Source organism: Octopus bimaculoides, chromosome 7 (genome assembly GCF_001194135.2).
Source record: "Octopus bimaculoides isolate UCB-OBI-ISO-001 chromosome 7, ASM119413v2, whole genome shotgun sequence".
In the NCBI taxonomy this organism is placed as follows: Eukaryota; Metazoa; Mollusca; class Cephalopoda; order Octopoda; family Octopodidae; genus Octopus; species Octopus bimaculoides.
In genome coordinates, this window is record NC_068987.1 from 73033286 (window position 1) to 73043877 (window position 10592).

At 35.5% G+C, this 10592-nt stretch overlaps 1 protein-coding gene across 14 annotated transcripts in view; it reads right to left on the bottom strand.

The window, feature by feature from the left end:
* The window catches only part of LOC106882371 (stearoyl-CoA desaturase 5), a 136656-nt gene that overhangs the window by 36750 nt on the left and 89314 nt on the right, over window positions 1-10592 (bottom strand). The window contains exon 1 of one of the 14 annotated variants that reach the window (XM_014933030.2): window positions 5626-5883. The exons of the other annotated variants lie outside the window; for them this stretch is intronic. The gene's annotated coding sequence lies outside the window, so the exon portion shown is untranslated. Of the gene's footprint in view, window positions 1-5625; window positions 5884-10592 lie in introns of those variants that run through there. 14 annotated transcript variants of the gene reach the window in all.

Consider the following 10592-nt stretch of genomic DNA (forward strand, 5'->3'; position numbering starts at 1 on the left):
CACTAGCCATTCTTCTATCCCAAGTTTCCTCATTGACCACCAGATAAGGGATCGGGGGACCCTGTCAAAGGCTTTCTCCATGTCAACGAAAGCCAGGTACAGAGGTTTATCCTTGGCTAGGTATTTCTCTTGCAACTGTCTCACTAGAAATAAGGCATCAGTAGTGCTTTTACCTGGCACGAACCCAAACTGCATCTCATCTAAATTGATTCGCTCCCTAATTAGTTGGGCTATGACCCTCTCTGTAACTTTCATAACCTGATCTAACAGCTTGATGCCTCTGTAATTATTTGTATCTAAAGCGTCCCCTTTACCTTTGTAGCAGTACATGATATGTATATCCCAGTATGGCCACAGCTTCAGGGCTAAAAAGAATAGAACAGATGCTATAAACAGCAGCCAAACCACCCTTAACTCTTAAGCATTCAGATTTCTCTGTCAAATCTAATGGTGAATTAATCATGCATTATCTTGTAGCTTTGAGATTCTGATGATGTGACTATTTTTTTAGAATGACAATGTAGAATAGGTGTGACATGCTGGATCTGACCAGTTTGAACATAAAACAGGCAGAATATTTTGGTTAGACATGGTCGGTTTAAGTACTAATGGGTTAAACCAAGCCCATTCATCTTAAAAAAAGTGCACAACTGAAAGAGTACCATATAAACTGACTGGAGAAAAAGAGACAAACTGGTCATAGCCGAGACACTTTCAGTTTGTTGGATTAGGTCAGAGCCGGAGTTAAATAACAGCATAAACAGACATACAACATGCCTTAGTCACACATGAAGATATTTTATTATAGTCTGTCAACATGCCACACCATAATGTATGCACACACACACTTTACTATACATTACATACAGACCTCAGACACCAACAACATCCATAACCAATTCCACAAGCATTGCCAAAGCAATAAGCTCTACCATCACAGTCATTAAAATTATTCCAATTTTAGCCAGCCAGAAACTTCACCAAAATAATATCCTTTTGTAATCTATCAGATTTTAATCAAATAAATTTATTAAAATAGATAATAACAAATGAACAAACTGAAACAAGGAAAAAAAATGAAAAACAAAACCTAATATATATTCAAAACAAAATAAGAGAAAGTATAGTGAAGGGCTTGCAATTTCGGGAAGCTGTAATTAACATTCTCAGCATACAAACAGCCATTTCGGAAATAACAGTCAATTCTCTATTGCAGACAAGTAGCAAGGAAATGAAAAGATTACAAGCAGGAACAACCAACACCAAGATTGGTGCTACAATACACAGTGCTGTGGTAATATAATAACCGGTTGATGGTGTACAACATCTATTTCTGGGTCGCAGCACAGGAAGTGACCAGTGATATAGTATATTGATTTCTTAAAAATAGGCACAAGAGTAAAAGCAAAATGGTCAAGTGGTTGATGATGGGAATTAGTATTGGGCTTGTACTAGTGTGCATGTCTTGAGTTCAAGTCCTGGTTGGAGTGTTTTAGAAAATGCAAACAACATATATGATTTCTACAGTGCTTTAAGTTCACTTAAAATATGGACCTGCAAATATATCTTAGTATTTTCTTTATTACAAACAGAATCATTCAAAAAAATGTGTGGAAAAATATTGTAGGAAGCTAGTGTATGTATGCTATGCTTTTTTAATTTATATTCTTCCTTGATTGAGAGCTCCAACTGAAAATATTAAAATTCTCATCACAACACACATTTTGTTTAGATTCTTGTTTGTTGCACATTTTCCATTTTCTTTTATTCCTAAAACAAAATGTTATAGGGTAAAAGATTAGGTGTACTTCAGGATTAAACTCAGGTGTAGAAGTCACTGAATGTGAATACCTTAGAGTGGCTAAGTACGACACAATTTCTTCTAAAGTAAATCTCTCTTCCATTGTCTATTCAAAACCATTTCTCTCTCTCACTCACTCCTTTATTTTCAACAGTATCAAGTACAAAAATATATACTGAAGAATCAAAGACACCATATCTAAATGAAGTCCACTTTTGCTGCCAACACCCTTAAGATATACAAACTGACAAGCTGGGTGTCACACTGACCTTCACACTACAGGATACCAATGAAGTATATCTCCTGTACATAAGTCTATCATGTCAAACCTCAATATATATGACAATTACTTTAGTACATTAAGCTTGCTTGAATATAGAACTAACAACAATTTTAATAATTATTGATGGACGAATGAGCTAATCCCATTTCTTAAGTCTATGGTGGGTATTGCACAAAGAGCAAGAAGGAGAAGGTAAGAGAATAAGAGAGAGGAGTGGAAGGAGAGATTATCTCTGTTGTTTCACATCCATTTTCACCTGCTTTTCTGGGTAGGATAATTTGCTGTTAGAGTGAGTGTCTTGCTGCTTACCAATCAATTTTTAGATGGAAATACAACTCCACCTTCTATATTTTTCTTGTTTTTTAGACAAACTGGAGTAGAGCAATATCCCTTATTGTCCAGGGGAAGAAGGAAGGCAAGATAGTGTGCTATAGTCAGAATTGAATTTATGAGAATATAGTCATTAGCTCTTCACCTAACCCTTTACAAAATGAGTCAATTATTCCTAACTCTAGTAACAGCCTAACCATCTGATCCAGTTTTCTTGTGGCATCACATGTAACCAATAGTGAGAAATATAATGATAGCCATGTATCGACAATAATTCCCAGTCTTTACCTCTAGACAAAAGAGGTACCACCAGGAGGTACATGTAAATGCAGTACACAAGGACTCTGTACAATTTGCAAGTGATTGCTGAACTCAAATCCATTCAATGAACAAAACACCTGCAGAAAGGGAAAGGGGTTGGTAAGAAAAAAAATGAACCTTAGCTGTGAAACAGAAGCTTATGAGAGGTGCTATTACATACTAAAACATACTTAGCCTCATATATCTACATCAGATCAACAAACAAATGCACAAACAAATTTAGCAACACAGGGCAGTCAGCACACAAGTAGCAAAATATATCAAGTATGTTTTCACTGTGTGTGCTGTGTGTGTATGCATGTATTGTGTTGTGCTGCATGAAAGAGAGAGTAAACATTTATATAAATACCAGCACCTTACACAAGCTTTGTATGTTGTACACATGCATATGTGTTCAAGATGTTAATATCTTAACATGTATGTAGCATATGAGTGTACATGGTTACAACTGAACTGCAAACATGCTTAACAAATTATGCCATCAATTGTTTAAAATGTCATCTTAACCAGAAAAATCAGACAAGCTTTGTGGTCTCTGTTCAAATTACATGCTAATTTTCCCCTTACTGAATCAACAGTAACCTTGCTGTGCTCAAACAGGTACAAGATGGGGTAATCTTAATCATCTCTCATGTTATTATTTTAAACAATTTTACATCAACTTGTCATTGGAGGTTAATTGGATAATTTTATTTTTATTTCTTATATAGAAACTAAGATATTCATATGATTCTCATAATTGGAGTATTTTTATAGCTGGATGTCTGACTTTTTCTTAGTATTGAGTAATCAAATGTGATCTGTGAGTGATGATATAGTTTGATAATACTGTTGCAGAGCTAAAGCCAACAATAGCCAGAACAAGATTTCAATTCATAAACAAGGAGCTTGAAGTTTAGTACTACAACATCATAGTAACTGAACCCAAATTAAAATAAACTTCCAAGATAGCCCTTTCCACCACTTCACCCCATAGGGAGCCATTACACACTAGCTGTAGGAAAACTTGTACTAACAATCTATTTGGCTATCAATATAGTTGCTTAACCCTTTAGTGTTCAGATTAATTTGTCAAATGTAATGCTTATCTGTTCACATTAATTTTGATTTATTCAGATTCAAGTGGGGTGTCCACAATATTTGCTTTTAACTTTGTTAATTTTCTACATACAGATTTGAAATTTTTTAAATGGGTGCTAGTGGTTTATAGTTACGTAATTTTAGCTGGTCTTTCTGACTAAATTTGACTTTCATGGGCAGGTAAATTTAATTAACAAGTGTAAAAACAACAACATTATGAATAAACACTAAAATTCATATTCTTAATACATCTTACCTGTTTGATTTGTTACTAAAATTATCCCAGATGTCAACCACAAACAATGTTACATTTTTCAAGATGAGATGCATTAATTTGAATTAATTAAAATATAGGTGTAATCGGTACAAGATTTTATTCTTTCTCTATATTTCATTCAAACATTTTCATTGAAAATAAAGTACAAAACTCTTTTACTAGTAAATATACCATTGGCTATGTACTCTTATACAATTTAATGAATTCATTTACATAATAGAATGCATCTAAAAAAAAAAAAAGCTCATTAACAGGTGAAACAAAAGTGAATACAGGTGTGTAACATACTGAAAATTAATATGTATTTCTCACTTTCACACATTATTTATAATAAAATGAAAAGAAATATATGATAAAATAATATAGTTATGACATGTTTCTGTCATGAAACTGCCCAAAGCACCCTTTACACAAGGGTACTTTGCAAAAGGAACACATATATGAAGTCTCAATCTGATACCCTTTTGCAGTTTTTCTTTTTTGCAGCTAACACAGTCAGCAGACTTTTTTTTCTTCCATTTAACCTTCTTGATTTTATGAAAGTCAATATTTTCTGTTGACATCCACCTCAGTTAATTTTGTTTTTCTCCCAGTTCTGTGTTTTCTAGAAGAAAAGCCCTCATATAACTGAGATGCGATGTCAACCCGAAATTTCAAATGATCATAGTCCTTTGGTGGCAGAGGTACCTTGTGGCTTTTTACATATACAGCATATGAATTGACTATAGTTAAATTAACTAAAAACCACAAAATGTACCACCACCATTTCTTCCCAGGTTAACCAACCGGGTAATATGCCCGATATTGGTCAGATTTATCAACCCCAACATATATTTGTTACAACAAATATTCACTAGGGGTTTTCCCTCAGCACCAACACCAGGTTGCTCATTAGTAGACAGAAATAAAATCTGTCTTTTTGTCCTTGAAAGCAGTAGCTAATAAATTTTCCTTTTGCATTTGTAAAATGTTCCCTCTTTTTTTTTAATTCTGTTTTCATTTCACAGAGTAAACCTTTATGGTTGCCCATTTAAGTACTTACATGGGCAAGATTTTCTGCCGAAGCCACTGAAGGAAAAAAAAAAAACAGTCAAAATAGAGGTGTTGGTGCTGATGGTGAAATGGTTCAGTAAGAGACCATACTACATCATGTCCCAATCCATATGGTCTGTTTCCATGATATTTTTTACCTGTGTAAACATCGAAGTTTACACAATATCCAGTATCTGATTCACAAATTTCCCAAATCTTGATCCCCCCATTTAGTGGGCTTGGCAGGCATGTACTGCCGAAAATGTACTCTGCCCTTATAGCCTATCGTGGCTTCATCTACACTGAGATTTTCCCCCAGGTAGATACACAGTTTTATAACTATTAAGGAGTAAATCAATTACAGGATGTACTTTGTACAGGGGATTGTAGTTTGGGCTGTTTTTGCTAGGAGCATTAGCAGAATCAATTAAATGTAAATACTGAGATATTTTCAAATACCTCATCTTCAACATTATACTTGAGATATACGGATCACCATACCTTATATGAGGACTCCAGTAATTCCACAGTCAAGGAGGCTGTTTAACACCAAACAATATTGGTTGTGAAAAACACTCATTTCCGCAGAATAAGTTGGCTGCCATAGTGGATTGTTTCTTCCGCAAATAGAAATTATACATTGCGCATATTTGTTAGTTTCCTCTGTAACATCTCCAAAAAAACTTTCCAGTAAAAATGAAAATAGATTGTCCAATGGTTAAGCATCAGGAGGTAAATTGTGTGGTGGACCAGTATTTTCTGTGAAATCAAGAATAATGATTGATGTTTTAATCTTTGACCAGGTTGCCATTTTATCACTTTCATTCTCAAAATCTTCCTCGTCTGATGAATATTCACCAATATCGATATCAGATTCGTTCGAAGACAAAATAGTGTTGTTTTCATCTATATTTTCTATATCGTCAAGAGTAAAACCTTCAAAGTTGGAATCGCTACTTGCTGTCGCCATTTAATTAAAAACTAAGGTACAGACTTCTCTTCAAACGTTGAAAAACCATGTGGTCTAAACAATTTCACAGTATTTATACTTGAATAAAGGCAGGAAAGGCTTCATTTCGCATTATCTCAAAGCTACAAGAATTCAATAACGTGATTTGTTTATTTTTTTTAGCAATTTCATAGAGCAGTCGGATACGGCCAGCTTGAACACTTTCTGTTCATTACTCTCAAAGTGTGTGTGTGTGTGTGTGTGTGTGTGTGTGTGTGTGTGTGTGTGTGTGTGTGTGTGTGTGCATATATATATATATATATATATATATATATATTACACATTCAGAATTTTAATATCAGATTTTCCCCATGTTGGCATTGGCTATTCAGGACTGTTGTACATCATATTCCCAATTACCTCAAGCTTTAATCATCTCATGGAGCCTAATAGTCTAAAAACTGATCCTGCTAGGTTTTGTTCAGCTATGACTACCTTCTACTTATAGTACACAACATTTTTTTCCCCCACCAAGCACTCACTTTCATATCACATGTCTAACTTATCAGTCAGTTCTCTTGATGTCGTTAATGCCAGCCATTCACTTAGCTCACATGTTGTCAACCTGTTACATAGTTAATGTCACAGATCTTGCTTCATTTCTTTCCAGCCTCTGGTAACCTTTTCCCCATATTCAGTTCTCACGAAAATGACATTACCCACAGCGCATCTTTAGAATAAATTGAATCCTAAGCATGGATTAAATGCTTAAATGTTCTCACCCCGTCCTCTCTCTCAATATGTGTCATCATCATCATCATCATCGTTTAACGTCCGCTTTCCATGCTAGCATGGGTTGGACGATTTGACTGAGGACTGGTGAAACCGGATGGCAACACCAGGCTCCAGTCTGATTTGGCAGAGTTTCTACAGCTGGATGCCCTTCCTATGCAAACAATTTTCAGATTGATTACATGACAAATTTTCTAGTTTTGCAATGTCTGAGACCCGACTTAGAGCCCTTAAACAACTAATGGGCATCAGGAACCAACATAGAGTCTCCACATGGTCACTCAACCATCTAGAAATATTAACCAAATCTCCCTCAAATCACATCTTACCATCTGCAAAGAAAAAAAAGTAAAAAATATGTAAAAATCACTGATGATCTTAAACAGATTGACAGAAGAACTAATATGTAACAGGTGCACAGTAGTTAGCAGTTGGAACGCCAATAAAGTTTTATCGTTCTAATGCTCAGAAGAACAGTTACAAGTAGTTGACAAGTTTCTGACATCCATGTGACCTAACCAACAGTTGAAGTGATTATTGTGAAAGTAAAGTAGCTAGAGTTAGAATGGTATGGAAAAAGTTTAGGAAATCACTACCTCTGTTGGAAACAAAAGATTTCTCAATCTCAGTGAAAAGTAGATTGTGTATAGTTGTTATGAAGTGCAATATTAAATAGTAGTTAGGAATGGGCATCAAATGCAGATGTATGAACCATCTGTTGAATGTATAATGTCAGTATGCATGGACAGAGCAAAGGAGAGATGAGAGAGATAAATAAATAGGTATTAGAGGAATCAGTTGTAGTATACAAGAGAGAAGACTATATAAATAAAACATATGAAGGGTGCCAGCTGGATAAGAGACAAAAGTAGAAAGAGATTGCAAAAAAAAAGGAAGATATGCAAAAGTATGATTCTAATTGATCTACAGCAAATTGTGAGATACAGTGATAGAACAGACATGTCCAACTTATCCCAGAGCAGGGAAATTAATACACGGTGTTGATGATAGATTCTACACCAAATGGCTGGATGTGATTAAGGAAGATCTCCAGAGGCTCAACATCACCTTGGAGAATGCAGATGGGTTAGCATGTGACTGCCAGCAATGGTGAACGCTGATGGACCTGGTCAGCTCTATGCATGATGATGTCTCTATGACCATTGACCTGAAATTACCCCAGCTCTATCAAGCAAAAGCAGGAGCAGAGCAGAGTAGAGGAAAGAGAGAAGTGATAATACATTATCACTAAGCACCCACTACACTCTCGGAGTGGTTGGCATTAGGAAGGGCATCCAGCTGTAGAAACTCCGCCAAATCAGATTGGAGCCTGGTGTAGCCATCTGGTTCACCAGTCCTCAGTCAAATCGTCCAACCCATGCTAACACGGAAAGCAGACATTAAACGATGATGATGATCATCATCATCACCTTAGCGTTAACCACATTAGTGTGTATGCTCACATATATCTTAATTCCTCTCATTGCCTCTTCTACAGTAGCCACAACTGCATCTCTTAACTAAGTTGTTTTATACACCCACTCCTGACTGATTACTCTGTTGGCTCTTACTTGCTGGCTTGAGCCTTCTTCCCGAAAGTAGCAACAACAGCCTAGAATTCTCCCACTACCCATGTTTCTCCTACTGACATCAGCCTACAAATGTTCAAACTTATCAATTGTAATCTCACTAGTCTATGATAGTCTAGGATTGGGTAACAAATCCATTAACAAGGCTTTGGGTCAGCCTAAAATGTCCTGTTGACAGATCACTGTAGGACTTTAACCCTTTAGCATTCAAACCAGCCATATCTGGCTAAAACATTCTGCCTCTTTTATATTCAAACTGGCCAGATCCAACATTTCACACCCACTCTACAATGTCATAGTAAAAATAAACAATCATATCATTGAAATCTCAAAGCTACGAGATAAAGATAATGTGAATAAATGAGCATTAGATTTGACAGAGTAATCTGAATAGTAAAGGGTTCAACTGAATCCTGTGGTGGGCCCTGGATCAGAAGTTCCAGGGTCTTGAGGAATGTGGAGTCATCTCTTAACCACTATTATTTCCATGTCTATTCTGACCGAAAGTAGTAACACATGCCAGGGTTATAGCCATGGATTAATTAGCATAATATTCTAATTGCCTGCCTCTACATGTGAAGCCTGGATCTGATGGACTCTGGAGAAGAAACCATCATGGTTCAATGGAGGGGAAGGAGGCTGCAGTAACGCACTGTGGTGTGCGGAGACCAAGACGAGGGAAGTACAGCATCTTGGCCATCCATTACATTCGTCTCCATCCCCAGTCATCTTGACCTGACCTTACCACTGGATTGAATGACGATCATGGAGGAGATAGTGAGGTTGGCAGTTTGCAACTCTTCTTCAATTTATTTAAATAATCAGTCATTCTTAAGAACAATTAAATGGTTCTTGTTGCTCTGACAGACAGACAAACATATCAATGTTGCTACTTATATATCAAAACTGATAGCAATAATGATATGAACATCCTAGTCAAGCAGATTGCATGAATTGATGCAGTAAAGTTACCATTTCAGATGAGGTGGAAGTAAAATCTCAAAGCCTAAAACTTAAGTATATGACTGGAATTAGACAAATTCCATCAACTGTTTCACTGTTGTTCTGACACTGCAGATCTTACACATTTACTATCTGTGTTTTACTGACATAAACATCATATGCTCTACAAACATCTCATAAAAACAGCTTTCAGAATGGAGAGAGAAACATTTTACTGCAAACTAAAATAGCAGTTTCTAAGTGTTTTCCCATTACATCAGTTTCATAAATGTTTTCCATTAAATCTAATTATTGTTGTGGTAGTTGCCATAATTAGAAGAAACTTGTTTAACTAATTTATCTCTTAATTGAGTATCACATACAGTGTCTTGTTAGAACTATGAGAATTATAAATTAATGGCTCAAACTGATAATGTAAATGATATTAGATTTAATAAGCACTAATTTGAAACAGAAAAAGAGAGCTTCAGACCCAAATTGGTATTAATAATGTTTAATGCTATTTCTGGGAATTGAATATACAGATTGAATACTCGGTGGAAATCTATTTTCCTAAGAAGATTGGTTGATAGATTAATGAAGAACTACCATCTACAACATATGAATAGTTAAGACTTTAGAATGAGGGTCTGACATGTTCGCATGAAACTAAGAGTACAGAACTACTATATTAACTGCTGCATTTGCATGCATGCTCAAGAAGGCTTTGTGACGTCACCCATGTTGTTAATGTCATTATTCTTCACACAGTTACCAAAGTCATAAGGTTATTTACTGTTCACTGACACAAATAGAATTCATTTAAAATCAACAAATTATTAAAAAAAAAAACATGTATAGACTTATATGCTTAGACATTATACATTCCAATTAGTGTTGCCTTTATTCCATTGCTACTCAGTTCTCAATAATTGTGTAATAGGACATTCTGGGCAGCAACAAAATGAAGCCACAACTTTAAAGGAATGAACAAACTACTGTAGGTATTGAGTACTTTCTTGGGGAAATATATATATATATATAGGGAGATGCACTTGCATAGCAAGTGACCTGATCTGAGATTGTGTGCTGGAACGAAAACAATTGCAGCGTGGAAGGTGTTTATAAGCCATTTAAAATAACACACAAAATCCGTTAACGGATTTTGTGTGTTATTTTAAATGGCTTATAAACAC